The following is a 19,266-nucleotide window of genomic DNA, read 5'->3' on the forward strand; positions in this document are numbered from 1 at the left end:
TGGTATATATTGGAAACACTATTTTTGAGCATTTCCCCAGAATTTCATAGAGTGTGGTTTGCAGTATAAGCACCTGTGGTCTCATGCGTGGGTTCCAACGCACATAATAACCCACCCAGAGCTCCAGATGTGTGAGACTGGCCAGTGGATACAGCACCTGGTTTTTACAGTCCACATAGAACGGGTTAGTGAAGTCCTCCGGCTGACTGTTAACGTAGGACCACAGTGACTGTTTTACCCTGTACTTCCTAAAAACAAAAGAGAGAGAGAGACAGAGAGAGAAGTCATAAGACACTTAGACAAATTCCTTTCCATTCAGAAAAATCAGACAGGCTGGAAAGCCTCCGCCCATTAGTGGAGAAACGTGGAGCGTACCTTTTCCATTCTCTCCTGCTCACTGCTGTAGAGGAATGTACCAAACAGGCAGCTGTAGGGGCGATCCAGGATGGGGATGAGAAAAAGCTCTTTGAACTCAGAAGCAGAAGGAAACTGAAAGAAAGAACACAAACACTGGGTTTAACAGTGTATAGTAAGATGCTTAAATGCGGATCTGCACAATAGTGCCTGAACAGATAATCAGTCTTTTGTTCAGTACGGAAATTATATTTAATTCTTACAATTAGAGTCCTCTTCAAAAGTATTGGAACATCAAGGCCAATTCACTTGCTTTTGCTGTATACTGAAGACATTTGGGTTTGAGATAAAAGACGAATATGAGACGATAGATCAGAATTTCAGCTTTCATTTCCTCATATTTACATCTAGACGTGTTACACAGCTTAAAATATGGCAGCTTTTTTGAAGCCATCCTATTCATTAACTGTTCAAAAATACTGGAACGAGTGACTGATGTTTTTTTCTTGCTGGCCAGGTGTACCTCGTTAAATGGACTTTAAACAATGAATAGCTCTGAATGTCTTCTCTTGGTTTGAGCCCTGGGTTTCACCTGTGGAGACAGCATTTGTTGTTAAAAAGAATAAACCGACATGAAGACCAGAGAGCTGTCTATGGGAGAAAAGCAAGCCATTTTGAAGCTGCGAAAAGAGGAAAAACCGGTCTGAACCATTGCACAAACATGGGGCATAGCCAAAGAACAATTTGGAATGTCCTGGAAAAGAGAGTTAGTTCTCATTATGATCTCTTACTTTATAACATTAAAATAAAACAATAGTTCCCTCACAAGCCTCTCTTTTTTCCCCCTAACTCTTGAAATTAATAAGACTTGCAATGTTACTGAGAAACTGGAAAGTGCAATGTCCTCTCTGCCGTGACACTGGAGACTACTTCCATAAAACTTCCATAAATAGATAACTTATAAATCTTAACTAGATCACAATGATCATACGTCTTTTTCTTTAAGTGACATGTTTATAATATGTTTACGATTAAGCTTAGAATATGTATTGCGTACGCCATACTAGACCCTGTCAATGAGCTGTTACTATAGGAACGAGAACGAGCACATCACTATAAAGCTGTAATTTCCCTTGCAGCAGGAATCAGAATCTTGCTGTTCCAGAAATGTCTCCAACGCCTTCTGACCAATCAGATTGGAGAATTCAACAGTGTTGTGGTGTAAAGCATCAGTAGCTGACCTGTCTCATCATCTGCCACACACAGTCGATGAACTGCACAAAGAGAGGGGATCGTTCCGAGTTGGCGTGATTCTCATCTCCAAGGCCGACACGCTGAGAAACACAGAGAGAGAAAGATGGGGTTAAATATACATGCGTTCACGCACCCACACACAGCCACGCCCTCACTGCTCATACGCACCGAGGTCAGCTTGTGTCCGAAGCTGATCCACTCCTTCTCGATCAGTACCTGGAACTTGTGTCCGAAGCTGAATCTAACTGATATCTGATATTAAATTATTGTGAATTATCTATATTTTACACTTTATTACCCCATATCTATCTAATTATATATATATATAGTAAATCGTGCACATCGGAGCAACTTCATCCCGACCATTGCCTGCCTTCAGGGGTGCTAAGGAGCTCCTCGACCATGCCCATGCCCAATGTAAGTTACATTTTCACTGGTGCTGGCGCGTCTACCGAGTTTTGGGAGTTTTCAGCCATGTTTAGGCCCTTAAAAACGACAAGAATGCATGAAATAAACAATAAACACCAGAAAATCAATAGGGCCCTGCACCTCCGGTGCATGCGCCCTCCGGTGGTCACCGGAAGCGCTGCACCTTCGGTGCTCTGCCCCAATAATAAACAGCAGATCCAATAGGGCTTTGCAGCAGCGGTGCTCGGGCCCTAAAAAGCAGAATAAAGCACCAACAGAAGACACAGAAGCACAAAAGCAGGTAAGGATAATTACAGAAATGGTTACATTACAGAGATCCCCACAATGTGATCCATGACCACAGTAACATGACAAGAAGCTTCACCTCAGACCAGTCACCAATTGTTGTAGGAAGGTGAAAGTGGCTGCCTTAAAATATTTTTACCTCAAAGTGATTTGTAGCGCGCGCGCGCACACACACACACACGGTGGAAAGGGTGTAGCAAAAATCATGCAACTATTGTGGGAAAAAGAGGGGGAAAAAACCCTGATACTTTGTACCTGATGCATCATCTTTTATAATTGTGATTAATGGTCCGTTAGAGAAGAAAAAATTCAGTTCCATTCTTTGATTACTTATTTGGCATACAGTGAATATTCACACTTTAAGGCCATGTGGAACAATTTCCAAAATGCATTTAAATGGGGTAAATTGTGTACATTGAACCGAGAGTACTCGACATGTTTGCTAAAAGCAACACAAAGGCTTTATTCACACTGCAGGAATTTTATATTGTGTGTTTAGATTTTTTCTTTTAGACAGACTGTTCAACTGCAAATTTGTTCTGGTGAATGACAGGCATTCAAAATCTTTCTGCAGAACTCTGTTGAATATTCTGTACATCAGAGATTCATCTGAACTTCAACAAAACATTTCACATTTATAGAGTTCTGTCTACGGTCATCAAGTAATCACATTTATAAGTTTATTTATTACCTCTCCCCTCTGTTGGCTCAAATATAGCCTGTTACCCAAAAACACTTAAAATTCAACATAGAAGCCAACACTCACATCTACCTCTGAGCCCAGTTGGAGATAGAAAAAAAAGACACCAGCCGTGAGTGAGAAGAAGCAAGGGTCCAGATTTATTGTTCCGTTCCACCACACGAGATCCACACCGATGAGAATTCTCAGAAGTGATGAGCTTAAGCTCCTGCATATCCTCCATACTGTCCTGCATATCCTACTATTCTGTTTTTTTATAGAGAGTTTCTCTATTACTATAAGATTATTAAAGTTATTCATGTGTGTGTATGTTGTGTCTACTTGCCCGCCCTTGACTGTACGAGCGTGTGTGTGTGTGTGTGTGTGTGTGTGTGTGTATTAGCACTCCTCAGCTCAGCTCGTATACCTCTTTTTGACTTTTTTGACTACTACTGCTCTTAAAGATCTTTAAAGTGTAATTCCAATTTGTCAATGTCCGCCTAATCCCGCTTCTATGTGTCTAGGTGCCCATCTTTTCTTCTTCTCCCCTTTGCTGGATGCTAGGTCTCCTTTATGTTTATTTTATGACATTTTTTATCCACAACACCTCCCTGATGGATATTTACACCCCCCGTTGCCTCAGCAGAGGAAAAACCATCATTGAGGACAGCTCTCACCCTGGCTCTGATCTGTTGCCCTCAGGGAGACGTTACAGGTGCATCAGAACAAGGACTAATAGATTCAAGAATAGTTTTTTCCCCAAAAGCTATAATCATTCTAAACACACACATGTACTGATTTCACAGTATAGGTATATAGTGTCTCAGAACTGTGCATTTTATAGTACCCCCCACTTAACCATAGTTAAGAGCCAAATCTCCACCATTCTGAAAACATAAAGTACGTATTCATGTGTAAACAAACATGTGTTTTAAAATAAATGAACATTAGAACAGATTTACTTGTCTCTGACTGAACAAAGCAGGCCATATTAAACTGGGTTAAATATACAAATCCACACAGTTCACCAGTCCAACAGAATCTGTACAACACGTTAGCAATACTTCTGCTCTGTTTAGACCCAGAAAATATAAAATACTTACTTTAGTATGAAATTTCTGTCGAGTGTCTACCATGGGGTCGGAATTTACGGTCTGTGAACACGTGCTGATTACACATGCAGGGAAAGCAACCCACACGTGCAACCCTGACCGAGTGAGAACGACTCAAACGATTCAAGAAAAGGATTCTGAATCGGTTCATTTAAAGAATCATTACCAAAGCTGCTTATCCTACTTCGATGGTTTGATAACAACAGCCCGTCTTACAGAGTGCTGCAGGAATGAGTCGTGAAACCCAGAAACGAGTCAGCGTATTAGCACTTCCGTCAATGGGGTTTTGGGTTAAATGCCGGAAATAAGGTCTGTGGTGAACACAAGCTCAAGATGTTTTTACGTTTATCTCGACACACAGCCTAGTGAGAGACTTTTTATTATTTTAAGGGACATTTCCTGAAGAAAATGTGAGTGGTGCTTGCCGTGGCAAAATTTGGATCGGGCGCCAATACTTTTGAGAGCCGACGCTAAGGTCACCAATAGTTTTGAGAGCCGGACGCGTAGGGCGGCAATACATTTGAGAGCCGGCCATGTAGGGCGCCGACAGATTTGAGAGCTGGCCGCGTAGGGCGCCGATAGATTTGAGAGCTGGCCGCGTAGGGCGCCAATAAATTTGAGAGCCGGATGCGTAGGGCGCCGATAGATTTGAGAGCTGGCCGCGTAGGGCGCCGATAGATTTGAGAGCTGGCCACGTAGGGCGCCAATAAATTTGAGAGCCGGACGCGTAGGGCGCCAATAGATTTGAAAGCCGGACGCGTAGGGCGCCAATAGATTTGAGAGGCGGAGATCTAAAAATAGTAGTGATACACAAGCTTGGTCGCAGTCGTGTTGATTAAGGAAAGCTACAAGGTTACAGATGTGAGGTTCTGACCTTTACGGTACAGTGAGGATGAGCAGAACATCTACACAGCATGGAACTGTGAATAGACTCAGTGTCTGTGGACTCGTGTACACACAGTTTGGTGAGATTATGCTACAGGAACAGTCAAAATACACCATGGCCTTGAATGTTTTGGCCCTGTCGTAAACACTGAACAATCACAACTACTCTGTTGAGAGCGAGAAATGACCTCACAGAGTGGTGCGTGTTGACGTCCATTTTATATAGTTACTGTTTCTGATAGAAAATCGATCTCCCTCGTGCTCTCAATACTGCACTGTAACAGTGTGGGACAGAGACCCAAACAGCAAGGTGAAAATGATCTCTCTGCAAAACATGCGTAAAAGTCGTTTAAACAGATTACACAGGGTCTCTTTCTCCTGCAAGGGGTATGTCAACTTCCGACCACAACTATATACCCACCCAGCTACCAACACTCACACACACACGCGTGCACACACACTAATTCAGCCACTTAAAAACAGCAAGGACTTTTATTAACAATTAAAAATAGACCATAATATGAACATTTTAACAAATTAATAAATAGCGCAAAAAACACAGCAGTTAAAACACTGTAAATACCCTCCTTTATCAAAAGTCTGCTCTTGCGCCCACACTCTCGATCTGATGCCAGCTGGAGCCGCCTCTTCATGGACCCCTCGACCTCCGTCTCTGGCATCTACAAACCTTCTGTCTCTGAAGTTTTATTTTAACTTAGGCTGGAAAGATTGTTTCCATGACATTCTGAGGGCTGAAAAGTACTTCTTCTAGCCAGAGACCCCTGTAATTGTAAGGATATATTCCACAACCCCCCTACAGGCCATGAGACAATAGTCATTCTAGTTAAAGGAGATGAAACAGACCAGCCTTATAGCATACACACATCACCTATTGATGATGTGAAAAGATCTAGGGAGAGGTTTCAGACAGCACTAGACTGCTCAGTGAGGCGATATAACAGCTGCACTGCTGCCACCTAGTGGATACTAATGTCCACCAACTCATTTAAAATGTCAAACTATCATTTGTACGTTTATAATTACATAAACTGTTCACATACTACTGAACATAAGTATTAGTACTTAGTGTGTATGTAGTCTACTATAACTGTACCATACATTTCTGTCCCAAAAAAAAACACAGAGTACACTCCACTTTGCCCACTTTTTAGTGGATTTTAGGATTATGTTCTTAAAACAGCTTTGCCTTTCATTAATAATAATAATAAATAAATAAATAAATAAGCTTGTTTTTAAGCATGACACTTCCAAATTCACTCTGTTTAAATAATTACTTTAAATAGAAAACGTATTTTCCCTGTACTTTAGAGACATTATACTGTTCGTGAAGAACAAACACGATCTCATGACGGAAATCATCAACTTTTGCGTTGAGATTATACTGGGGGATATCCTATATAAGGATTTTTTTATAAAAAAAAAACAAAAACAACATTTTGTGTGTGTAATTTAATTATTTACAGCCAAAGCCTCCAAGAAAATACATCCTAAAGAGGTGTGTGTTGCCAACAGAGAAGAAGCGCTATGATCGTCCAAACAAAAGTGAACTGAAAAAAACAGATCGTGTTGGAAGGTAAGCTTTTTGGACAAACGCCACCAACATGCTCATGTCTGTAAGTGTTTTGACCATATATTGGTCATATCTTTAAAAAGTCCTTTTCCTCTCACTCAGGTATTTCTTCTACCAGAAGGAGTGGGGGAGGTTTCATTTCCCTGGAGAGAAACGTAAAAAGCTACAGTCGTCCACCCAGGTACCGTTACTCTTTTTGTTTCTTACAGTGTCATGTGACTAATACACTTGTTTTTTCAATCTTCACGAAAAATTTGCATACTAGCCTCCGCCTGTAAGTTACATCCAGATGATTCATATTTGTATGAAGGATTTTTTTTTAATCGCATGCATTTTTATAAAAATGACGTTTTGTGTGTGTAATTTAATTATTTACAGCCAAAGCCTCTGAGAAAATACGTCCCAAACACGCATGTGGTGCCGACAGAGAAGAAGTGCTATGATTTAACGTGGGAAATCCGACATGACTTGACAAACGGCATCATTCCTGCAAAAATAACCTACATGAAACATGACATAAGCAAATGACTTTAACGTCCATGTCACGTGAACTTTTAAGATTTTTATCTAATAATGCAGGTAGGCTGCACGATTATGGCCAAAATGATAATCACGATTATTTTGATCAATATTGAGATCTCGATTATTGATCACGATTATTGATTGATTTTAGGGACAATATATTTTTATTGCACTTTCACATTTAAATAAACAGACCGCTGCTTTCACCTCCATGTTGTGCTACATTCCTGATCATTTACAAATCTTTAACAGTGTTTACAGGAGGAGAGACGCAAGACCATTTCTTTTAGGAGCACTTGTGTTCCTAATTACAAAAATTTAGGAGCACAGTTGAAGTTTAGGGTTTTTTTTTTTTTTTTTTTAAACATTTTTTCTTTTCTCTCTCTTTTTTTTTTTTTTTTTAAAGAGATGGTAACATTAATGTGCCACAATATAAGTAAATATAAGTAGGCATGAGAAAACTTGAGCTGGTCAATTATGACAGAATTTAGGAACATAGTGTGATCCATGACACATTAATTTACCTTCTGATAAACTAAATCTAATATTTTCAGTTCATTTTACAGACTGTATGCACAAAACAACCGTTAACCTGTTTACCTTGTAAACAAATAAAATACACCTCAATGTTCAGTGTTTGAAGTCTGCTCCTCTTAAATATATTTAAAGCTGCACTATTAGACATTTCCACTGTCATGGTTCTGGGCTGGAGTCAGTTCTCGAACCGCTCTGTGTGTATTGTGTATTTATCTGAATAATCTCATATAGGATGTGATTGGGTGAGTTCATTTACCCGTCACATGCAGAGCGCTTTAGTTTAATGGTGTTCATTACTGATGCTCCGATCAGGATTTTTACAGCTGAAACCGGTCCAGATACCAATCTTTTCTTGTTTAAGCTTTAAATCAGGAGGTCATAAACAGTTAAATGTTCTCTCTCTGCTCATGGTCACTGTTAACTGAATTAAAATAATAGCAATGAGAAATACTGTTGGTTAATTGATAAATATAATATTTATCAATAAAGCATAAAATATTTATTTTTAAATATCTTAAACAATAAAGAGTCCTAATTAAGAGTAGACTAACACAAAAATGATCCATATTAGGAAAAAGGCTAACAGCTTTCTAAGGAAATAGCAAACCAAGATTAATGTCAAACAGGATAGCTCAACACACACACACTTTTATTTCACATTATTTAAAAGGAATTTAAGTGTTATTTACCATAATTATGAACACAAGTTGTTGGGTTGACAATCATTTTAAAATTCCGTTGCTCCATTTAGATTTTCTCCAGTAGAATACAGCCTTTTAAACCAGGAAAAATTACTAATTTTAAGTCGTATAACATTCGTAATAAGTAAAAACCGGTGTAATTACCAGTCTTTCCTCCCCACAAGGGAGTTTTAGGAAACTATCAGCTTTTAAACGTCTGTAGGTTACTGTATTTGTCTGTGTTTGAGCGCCGTCTGGAGGACAGATGCCATTTTGAATTGAAACTCATGCCATCTTCTAATTGTCAAAGAGGAAAATGTAGCGCCGATGTTCATCTCACTACCCAAACTGAACTGGTATTCTTCTACTGAAAATAGTACCGTGTCTTATGTTGAAAAGTTTTATTGTACTTTTATTTGACTTTTGTTTTTTAAATATCAGTCCATATAATATGAAATAATATAATTTACATTTTAAAATAAACGTGTGCGTGGGTTGATACAGCGTGAGGGAGGTTTTTTCAAACTGCGCTTTCCTCAGGAGTATACAGTCACAGTAAGGATGTTTAAGCAAAATCTGATATTTATTTTTATAGTTCTGTTTAGAATTGTGTTCTTGTTTTTAAACTAATGCTAGTTAAATAGTTTGTAATAAGTAACGAGCAAATGCCAGCCGGTTTTAGTCAGATAATTACCTTATCTAAATTATAATAATCGAATTGTTCAACAAGTTTTGTACATGAAAAAAGTATTAAAAGTGCTTTGAGTATGGAAATTCTATGAATTACATTAAAAAAAACACCCTTTTGGTCGTAAATGCTTCGTTTTTTTTTGCCCCCCACCATGCTTAGCATGACGGTTCCACGTTTTTTTTTGTCTTAACACACACAAAATTTGTATTCAATCTTCTTAATGTATTCCCAAGACGAGCTTAACTCTGCTTTATGCAAAAAAAACAACTATTTAATCGACACTTCTTCATTTAAAAACAATGTTTTTGTTAACAAGAAAAAGCGCTAACCGTCACTGCACGAGGCAGTCAGCGCTGTGTGATGCGTGCTTATGTTTGACCTTCACAAATTGGGTTTGCATTCATTGTTGTTATTTTAGTGTATATATATTCATAGATAAACTTTTGTGTTCACTTATAGTTTTGTGGAAAAAAAAATTAACTGGACCATGTCCGGACGTCGATCCAGATCCCGTGCGCAAGGACCGCCTCCGCAAGTACCACCTGCGCAGGACCCGATCAAGCAACTCCTCAATAACGCCACTGTTTTGTTGGAGTGATTATTGACTCCAGCCTATCATTTGATGCTCATGTAGATAATATTACTAGGATAGCCTTCTTTCATCTCAGAAATATTTCTAAAATAAGAAACATATTGTCACTACATGATGCGGAAATACTAGTTCATGCATTCGTCACCTCTAGATTAGATTACTGTAATGCCGTACTGTCTGGATGTTCCAGTAGGAATATAAATAAGCTCCAGTTAGTCCAGAATGCAGCTACTAGAGTCCTAACTAGAACTAGAAGATACGACGATATCACACCGATATTATCAATACTGCATTGGCTCCCAGTAAAATCTCGCATTAATTATAAAATACTCTTATTAACCTATAAAGCACTAAATGGTCTCGCGCCACAATATCTAAGCGAGCTTTTGGTTTTATATGATCCGCCACGCCTACTTAGATCAAAAGATGCAGGCTATCTGATGGTACCTCGAATAGTGAAGGCTACAGCAGGGGGAAGAGCTTTCTCTTATAGAGCCCCACAGTTATGGAACAGTCTTCCTATTAGTGTTCGGGACTCAGACACAGTCTCAGTGTTTAAGTCTAAGCTTAAAACGTATTTGTTTCTCAAGCCTACCCTGACTAGATTCTGTTCTACTACTTCGCAGTCATAATTATCTTTTTTCTCCCTCTCTCCTTTCGCCGAGCCCCACACGAATTTATGGAGATACTAGAGATCCAGATCCTTTCTGCCTCTGGATGGAGCTCAAATCTTCTTTAATTCCAGACTGCTGGGACTACGGCTGCTCTTAAGGCCATACAGACTTCATATAAATCCATAATGAACTTTTTCACAATATCTGTTGTTACCCAGATGAGGATGGGTTCCCTTCTTAGTCGGGTTCCTCTCAAGGTTTCTTCCTCTTAAAACATCTTAGGGAGTTTTTCCTTGCCACCGTCGCCACTCAGTGTCTTGCTCAGTTGGGATAAATTCACACCTTTAATATCTGTATACCGTGCTGATATTTCTGTAAAGCTGCTTTGAGACAATGTCTATTGTAAAAAGCGCTATACAAATAAAATTGAATTGAATTTAATTGTTCGGGTAACGTCTGAACTTATTCACTCTTATTCTCTGTCTCTCTGCGCGTTCATTACGCACCTGTTTGACTGACTGCGTTTAACGTGCAGCGCAGCACAAACAGTAAGACAACTAACTCAAGCACGCTTAGCTGCGCTGAATGCTCCAGCAGATCCAGCAGCTGACCAAGATTAGAGCGGAGGGAGCCAAAGTGACTCTTGAGCAGAATGTGCTACACTGAAATACTTCAAGCTGCTTTCACACCTTACCAGCCCCTGCCCCGGTCAGAGTAACTCTTCTGCACTGTAGCTTTGTAGATAGAAGTTGTTTTAGTTCGAGATGGCGTCGTAACCCTCAGGTTCGAGTTTAAAGCAGAAGAAGCGTTACAGGAACTTGTCATTAATCTCTCACTAGCTGCGTTTACATGGACAACAATAATCCACTCTTGATCCGATTAAGACCATACTCTAATTAAGAAACTACCATGTAAACAGCAATTTTATACCTTAATCTAATTAAGGTCATAATCGAAGTAAGCATTAATCTAATTAAGACAGGTGGAGTACTCCTGTTTTAGTGGCATTATGGACGTGTATTACACACATGTAAACACCTTAATCACACTATGAACGTTGTGTGAGAGTTTTCACCGCATTTTGCGACAGGACACGATCACACACGGCAGTTTTACGGCGAACAAGAGAGCTCGGCTGTGTCCCAAATCGCATACTTTCCTACTATAGGCCTGTAATGGGGAAAAATACATGTATCTCAGCTGCTGGGACGCAGCCCACGGCTTCAAGCAGTTGTGTATTCACATGTATAGCATGACAAATAATTAACTGCATTTGAATCGTTCATAAAAAAATTCAATAAAAACATGCAAAACTGTATACGGTTCCATAACGAAGACGAACTGTATGTTGATACGTGAAATTCTGGAGGGACGTCGTGGCGCAGTGACGTAATGACGCGGGCTGTTAATCTAATTATGTTCTATAACATGTAAAACAGGAACATGACAGGAGTATTCTAAAAGCGACGCATGTAAACACCTTAATCACATTATGATCTTACTCAGAGTAAGGTCAATAATTAGATTACTGCTGTCCATGTAAACGTAGTCACTGTGACCCGAATGCTGCTTGTTGGATGTTTAATGTAAGATTAGAAAGTTCAGCTGGTTTATCTCCTCTCAGGTGTGTGTAAAACAGAACCTGGCTGTGTCCTTGCAGCGTGTGATTTCTATTTCGTCTGTGTGTCTTTTCAGAAGGAGGGGGAAGACGTCACCAAAAGCTTTGTGATGAGCTGAATTTTTTTTTTGTTAAATAAAAAGTTTCCTTGAACAACCAACACCTGCCTGACTGTACGAGTATTTACATGAACCAGCCGCAGAAAATTATGCAAATTAATAAACAGTGTGTGATTTGAGGGCTGCCCTCTCCCCTCCCTGATGGATATTTACACTTCCCGTTGCCTCAGCAGAGGAAAAACTATCATTAAGGACAGTTCTCACCCTGGCTTTGATCTGTTCACTCTGTTGCCCTCAGGGAGACGTTACAGGTGCATCAAAACAAGGACTAGTAGATTTAAGAATAGTTTCTTCCCGAAAGCTATTACCATGATAAACAAACACATGTACTGAGTCCACAGCATATGTATATATTGTCTCAAACTGTGCAATTCATAGTACCTCCGCCATCCACCCTAATATCTATCTATCGTGCATATATCTTGCATATATTGTATATCTTGTTTATTTATTTTGTTTATTTATCTTGTTTATTTATCTGTGTATTATCTGTTTATTCTTCTTGTGTATTGAATGTATATGTTTGCACGGAACAAAAAGGAGTGGCTCTTAATTTCATTGTACATATGTATAGTGACAATAAAAGGCATTCATTCATTCATTCATTTCTATTTCGTCTGTGTCTTTTCAGATGAAGGACGTGGAAGACGTCACCAAGTTGTGTGAAGAGCTTGTGATATTTGTTTGTGTTTCTTGATATTGCTGTACTGAATGAATTAAAAGACTTTTACTCTGTAACACTGACTTCTTGACTGACTGTGCCGATGATGCCAAACACACCACGCTGAACTCCTGAGCCTGAACGAACACACACACACACACACACACACACACACACACGCACACACACTCCCCTCAGTATACACTTCTGGCACACACTATTTTGGATTAACTACGTGTTGTTGGAGATTAAGTGTTTAATGTTTAAAATTAAATTTAAAAATTAAATCTAAATTGTTGCCATGGAGACAATACCTGAAATGCAGAGCTTGCCGGTCAGCAGGAAGTTCCAGAGAGAGTTACATGGCACCTTGGAAGGGTTTCCAAAGTCCACAAAGAACACCTGTACACACACACACACACACACACACGTGTACACTCAACGTGCAGTTTTCCTGTAACCACTCCATTCTCCATCACGGAGGCGCTTTAGTAGGTGTACGTGTGTGTGTGTACAGATGTTACCTCCACATTACTCCCCATGACATGCAGTATTTTGGCTCTGTAGTAGTTCCCAGGTTTGGCGAGAGTTTCAGAGAAAGGGGCGAGACACAGAAGATTTGGATAAAGTGAGACAGGAAGTGGGCAGAGCGCCCGTGTATTACCGGCCACTGTCAGCCACCTCTGTTTCTCCAGACTTGCCTCGTGAGCCTGGAAACCCCACTTCAATGACCCACACACACACACACACACACACACAGACACACACGAGCCACTGCTTTTTTTTTTATTTGTGCACTGAAAGTGAAAGAGGCGGAACAGACACCTCGGTGATATTGACGATGAAGACAGGGTTAGACGGAAGATTCTCCAACTCAATGGAGCTGCTCAGAACCCCGACAGGGCTCACTGACTGATTCTGAATATCCACATTCACCCTGAGAGAGAGAGACACACACACACACACACACACACACACACACACACACACACACACAGTGAGTGAGAGAGACACAGAGAGAGAGACCTGTAACAGAACAGCACTAATGTACAGAACATCATCTAAACATCGCACTGTCTAGGGGATGTGGTCACATGACTACTCTCACTTAAAATGTAACTATGACTCATCTGATGATGCTCACTGCAGTGTGTGTGTGTGTGTGTGTGTGTGTACTGTGTATATCTGAGGTGTGAGATACACTACCGAGCTGCCCAAGTCTCCACCTCTCCAGCGGGTTAAACGTTGAGATGGAGAGGAAGTCTCTGCTGCGTGAGGAGGAGAGACAGAGAGACCTCTGGGAGAACGCCAGAACCTCTCATTGATGAGCAGTAGAACTCTACATAGGCCCTGATACACACAGACCCACAATACATGTTTATAGAAAATCACAATTAAACACACACACACACACACACACACAGAGGTGTCACACACACCTGGAGCTGTCAAAGGAGATGGATTTGATTTAACCACAGTGTCTGAAGAGAGACTGGAGCTGTTTATAGTAGAGGAATGCAAATGGAGGGAGATTACACACCTGAGAGAGAGAGAGGGAGGGAGGGAGAGAGAGAATTATTATTATTATTATTATTATTATTATTAATAATAATAATAATAATAATAATAATAATAATATTATTATTATTAATCCCCTAGTTAAATGGAAGCTGACTGAATACCACTATGGTGGTCCTGGGGTCGTTTCCATAGAGCTCCTTGGAGGCGAGCTCCTCGTCCACAGTTCCCTGGAGGAAGCAGTTCGGATAAAATGCGCCTGCAATCGCCACCTGAACAACGGAAACATCACTGATACTTAATAATAATTATTATTTATTTTCTGCAGGAGTAAGTTACACTTCTTGGACTTTGTCGTCATGGTGACAATTTTAAACTCTGCATTTGCAATTTTACTTTGGATGCTTGTGCTTCTAAGGCTGCGAATTATGACTAATATTTATATTTACTGTATATCAGGGGTGCCCACACTTTTTTGACTTGCGAGCTACTATTAACATGACCAAAGAGATCTACCTACACTAAAAATGCGAAACATATTTATTTATACACTGCGTATAATTTTATATATATATATATATATATATATATATATATATATATATATATATATATATATATATACACACACATATATATATATATATATATATATATATATATATATATATATATATATACACACACACACGTACACACACTATATGTTCATGTATCTTGCATAACTGCAAGATACATGAAAAAGATACAGAACCCTTATGGCGCGATACAATTCAGTACATTTTTGGTCATTACCTTACTCTGACGACGTGCACTGAATAGAATCAGTCAGGGTTGCATAGTCCGGACAGTAGCTGCTGGTAGCCAGCCTCAAGCAGGCCTCCAAATGATGATCAGTCATTGTGGAACGGTATTTGGACTTAATGATCTTCATGAGGGAAAAGGCTGACTCACATAAATAAGTAGAGCCAAATAATGCAGTCAAGGAGGTGGCACATTTCCTCATGTTTGGGTACTTTTCCCCTGTGAGTAAGTTCCAGAACTGTCCATGAGCCCTGGACTTCAGCTGAATGTCAGTCTGTAGTTTCAAAAAATCTCATCCTCCACTTCAGACGAGTTCAGGTGAAACAGCGCTGCAATTTTCGATGCGAGTGAATCAACCTCAACATTGTCCCTAAACGGGTAGCACATGAATGTGGCGAATGCCTCCAATAAAGCAAAGTCTTGAAAGCGTCTGTCAAACTCTGACCGACAGCTGTCAATCTGCTCCGTGTAGCGTGCAATGTTAAACTGCGCACAAGCCTTCCGCTGTGTCTCCAGATCTGACGCGAGGTTTTGGAAGTTCCCAAAAACATGGCGCTGCAGCTTTGAGGACAGAAGTTGCATTTTCCGTTTAAAAGCATTAACTGCCTTTAATTTTTGTCTTTTCCTTGCAGCTCCAAATTAAGTTGGTCAGATCGGTTAAAAATGCTCGGTTAAAAAAAGTCCAGCAGCCACTGATCATCATTGACTTGGGTGTATTCTGCATGTTTAACAGCAAAAAGAAACCCGCTTATCTCCGGACAGAGCTCTCGAAATCTCTGCAGGAATTTACCCCTACTAAGCCATCTCACGTCAGTGTGTAGCAGGAGCTGATTGGTCACAGTCTGCCTTCTCCAGATGCGCACGGAACAGCCGTCTTTGAAGTGATCTAGCACGTATAGAACAGACGATCTTTGTTGCCACATCCATGATCTCTTTCACGTTTAGCATTCTTGCGCATAAGGCTTGTTGGTGTATTATGCAGTGGTAGTTAAGGAAGTCAGGGAAAGCATCGTCTTCCCTGCACTTGGCAATGAATCCATTTGCGCTGCTCAACCATTGACTGATATCAATTTGCACACTGGGAGCTGGGTTTTGTCAATGAAGTCTTTAAAAGACTGAAAAATGTCCTCTCCCCGCGATTTCGCTCACTAGCCTTTAGCACTGGTGTGCTTGATCGCACACGCGTGGTGAGAGAAAAGACGAGATCTCAGACTGGCTGCCCTGTACGTCAACTAACCTCTTTTTTTTTTTTTAATGGCGATCTACCCGCACTTCCTTTGCGATCGACCGGTCGATCGCGATCGACATATTGGGCACCGCTGCTGTATATATTTTGACCTGAAGAAAAAAGCCTCTTTATACACATATGCTGTTAAACTACACCTGTTCTACTCGTGTGTGTGTGTGTGTATTACCTGCACTATGAATTTGTGTGTGTGTGCGCGCTGGTGTAGTCAGAGGAAGTTTCACTGATGTGCATGTTGAATTGTGACACTCGATTCTTCAGATCCTCAAACAACTCGGCCACCTCTAACACACACCAAAAATGATAGTTAGGGATCTGTGTCAAGAAGTGTGTGTATAGATGTGTGCGAGTGAGTGAGAATCATAACCTCTTGTATCCGTTTGATCTGAATGCAGTTCTCTTTGCCCCACTCCAGCTCATCCTAAAACACACACACACACACACACACACACATCAGTACCACTTTATTTATTTCTATAATCCAACACGTTATAATTCAACATAACTGTCACGATCTCCTGCCTCCCATATGCCGTGTACCGGTTTAATCTATTTCCTTATTTGGTCAGTGCTTCCTGTTCTTATTACGATGTCCTCTCTCTGACTGGTTCCTATTTCTTAAATTGTGCACTCTATCTGTACACTACACACTTGGCCATCTAACACCTGGATATTTGAAGAGCATAGAAACACACACACACAACCTGCGTGAAGTTGGACCCCCCACCAACACAAAACATCGGCAGAATAGTTTGTGCTGGTTTGTGCCGTAAATATTTTCGTTTGTGCTGCGTCAGTTCTGGAGATATTAAAAGAATATTTATAGGTCATTCTGGGGTCACTCAAACCCCCCACATGCTCCAAATTCACCCCAAATGGTCTCAATAATAATAATAATTCAAAAGAAGAAGACTATAACGCCTAAACCTAAAAAAAATTAATGTGTTTGACCGGTAGTGTATGTTTCCAATGCAAGTGCTATAGTACAGGTGTGCTGGGTTATATCTTACATAGGTCTATTAGGTTATACACGTGTCTATATGTAGTGGTTGTCAGTAAGTATACAAGAATAAGTATATAGTTATGTATCTCTTTATTTTCCTTTATTTACGTAGTATTGTTTTGGTAACCCCCCCCCCCATTTGATTTTTTCTGCCAAACGACTGCCACACTCCAGTCCAGTAGGTGGCGGTAATGCATCTTTAGCCTTAAAACAAAAGAAAACTATAGCGCCTTAAACCACACTGCGCATGCGCGAAGCCGGATGACTCAGCCATTAAACTAGCAAAAGAGCTCTAATTAGCCAGTGAAGCTAAATGTCGTTCAGCCACGTCCACTTATAAAAGTAAATCGTGTAATATTCTCAGACGTGGCAGTTATTGACAGAGTGAATTCATCGTTTTAAATAGAATCAAAAATAACATCGACCTATTTGCTAATCTCATTTCGATTAGCTTGCTCATTAATTACACTGCGCATGTGTGGACTGGACTGCCTCCTCAAAAGCTAGCACTGCTAGCATATTTGTACAATATTAACATTAATATTGAACCAGAGGAGTGAATAAAAAAAAGTTATAAAATGTTATTTCTCACTTCTTCTCCGTGCGGGTGTGAGTTATCTTTGGTCGGTTCCTCGGTGATTCGGTCATTAGTGAATCGAGCTCTGAGAGTGAATCAGTGCGCCGTCTCCGCCTGCTTCATACTGATACACCTGAAATACAGGTGTTAACACCGTTAACTACACACATACACACAATACAGCACAAAACAGAACGGGTTCGGTTACACAGAACCGAATATACTCACTTTAGTTTGGGTCCAAACGGGCCAGAACTAACACTAACAACGCTTTCTGCTCCTCAGTTCGACTTCTCGCGCTCGCGGTGACGTCACCAACGTAACGGACGTTGACGTAAATTTGAATATTTGAGAATAAAATAAAATAAACCCAAATATTATTTCATAAAAAGCTTCATTATTCTCTTCTTCTTAAACAAGATAGAGGATAAGATATACAAATACATAAAAAAAAAACAGCTTTATCATTATTTTAAATCAAATCCACTTTAAAAGTGCTCCTTTCTAATTACATTTTAATTAAAAATATACTTAGTCTTACTCTTGTTCAATTTATTTGTTTAAATTAATATTTAATTCATCGATGATTGTAGACGTGTTGAGGTTTCACGTTCTTTGTGTTTATTATCATAAATATACACTTTGTTTAAACTTTTGAGTTTGGACACAAAATATAAACATTCCTCATGAATACAGAACATTCATTTGTTTACTATTTAGAAAGTAATAATTAAACAGCTGAATAAAATGATCAGATTAATCACTTGCAACATTTGGGATATGAATTTCTTGTATTAAGTGAGGTTTTTTAATTATACACAGATATAAATATATTTTATTTATTTGTAGTTTTCATATTTGACTCAGAACATTTAATCAACTATTTATCAAGTTTTTTTTTTTAAATATTTAACTGAATGATTCTGTCCAAGATCAATAAAAATCTTCAAATAATCTATCAACACCATCAATACATCTAATAAGTAAATTAAAAATCTATATTTATTCAGCTGATCTATTGACTGGTTTGTTGAAAGTTTTACAGCTTCGGCAGGTAAAGAAGCCGTGGCTTTAATCTGATCTTCTGATTTCTATTGATGATTAAATGACAAAATACAGAATTAAAGAATATCTTTATTTAAATTCAAAATCACGAATCATTTCAAAATATGGACTACAAGTCATTTCTACAAGTGTTCATACAGACAGAAAGACCAGAGATGAAACAGATTTAACAGATACAGGACAATTAGGACAAGGAAAGTGAGAGAACTAGAATGATTGTTTATTTATTATTTTTTTAAAAATTACAACTGTGTTCAAGATCACAGCAAAAAGACAGTAGAGGAAACAAAGGAAAAAAATATTTCACATTTCCTGTTTAAATTAAGCAGTAAAATCACATGAACTGAAGACATTGTGACTTTTTGAAACCGGTCGTTACATTTTTGAGTCAAACGGAGCAGGTAGTGATGAAGAAGCTGCCTCGAAAGAT

General features: G+C 39.3%; 1 protein-coding gene across 8 annotated transcripts in view; it reads right to left on the bottom strand.

Annotated features, from left to right (window-relative positions):
• The window catches only part of LOC108262635 (TBC1 domain family member 10A), a 182,809-nt gene that overhangs the window by 8,796 nt on the left and 154,747 nt on the right, over positions 1-19,266 (bottom strand). The window contains exons 1-10 of one of the 8 annotated variants that reach the window (XR_008394348.1): positions 16,559-16,842; positions 16,361-16,475; positions 14,299-14,413; positions 14,063-14,163; positions 13,830-13,973; positions 13,148-13,560; positions 12,938-13,025; positions 618-1,688; positions 376-489; positions 74-248 (exon numbers count right to left, since the gene is read on the bottom strand). The gene's annotated coding sequence lies outside the window, so the exon portion shown is untranslated. Of the gene's footprint in view, positions 1-73; positions 249-375; positions 490-617; positions 1,689-1,776; positions 4,164-5,581; positions 5,646-12,937; positions 13,026-13,147; positions 13,561-13,829; positions 13,974-14,062; positions 14,164-14,298; positions 14,618-14,936; positions 16,331-16,360; positions 16,476-16,558; positions 16,843-19,266 lie in introns of those variants that run through there. The other 7 variants (XR_008394347.1, XR_008394349.1, XM_053678648.1 and 4 more) reach the window with 7 other exon arrangements.

This window comes from Ictalurus punctatus, unplaced genomic scaffold, assembly GCF_001660625.3.
Source record: "Ictalurus punctatus breed USDA103 unplaced genomic scaffold, Coco_2.0 Super-Scaffold_100046, whole genome shotgun sequence".
NCBI classification, from domain to species: Eukaryota; Metazoa; Chordata; class Actinopteri; order Siluriformes; family Ictaluridae; genus Ictalurus; species Ictalurus punctatus.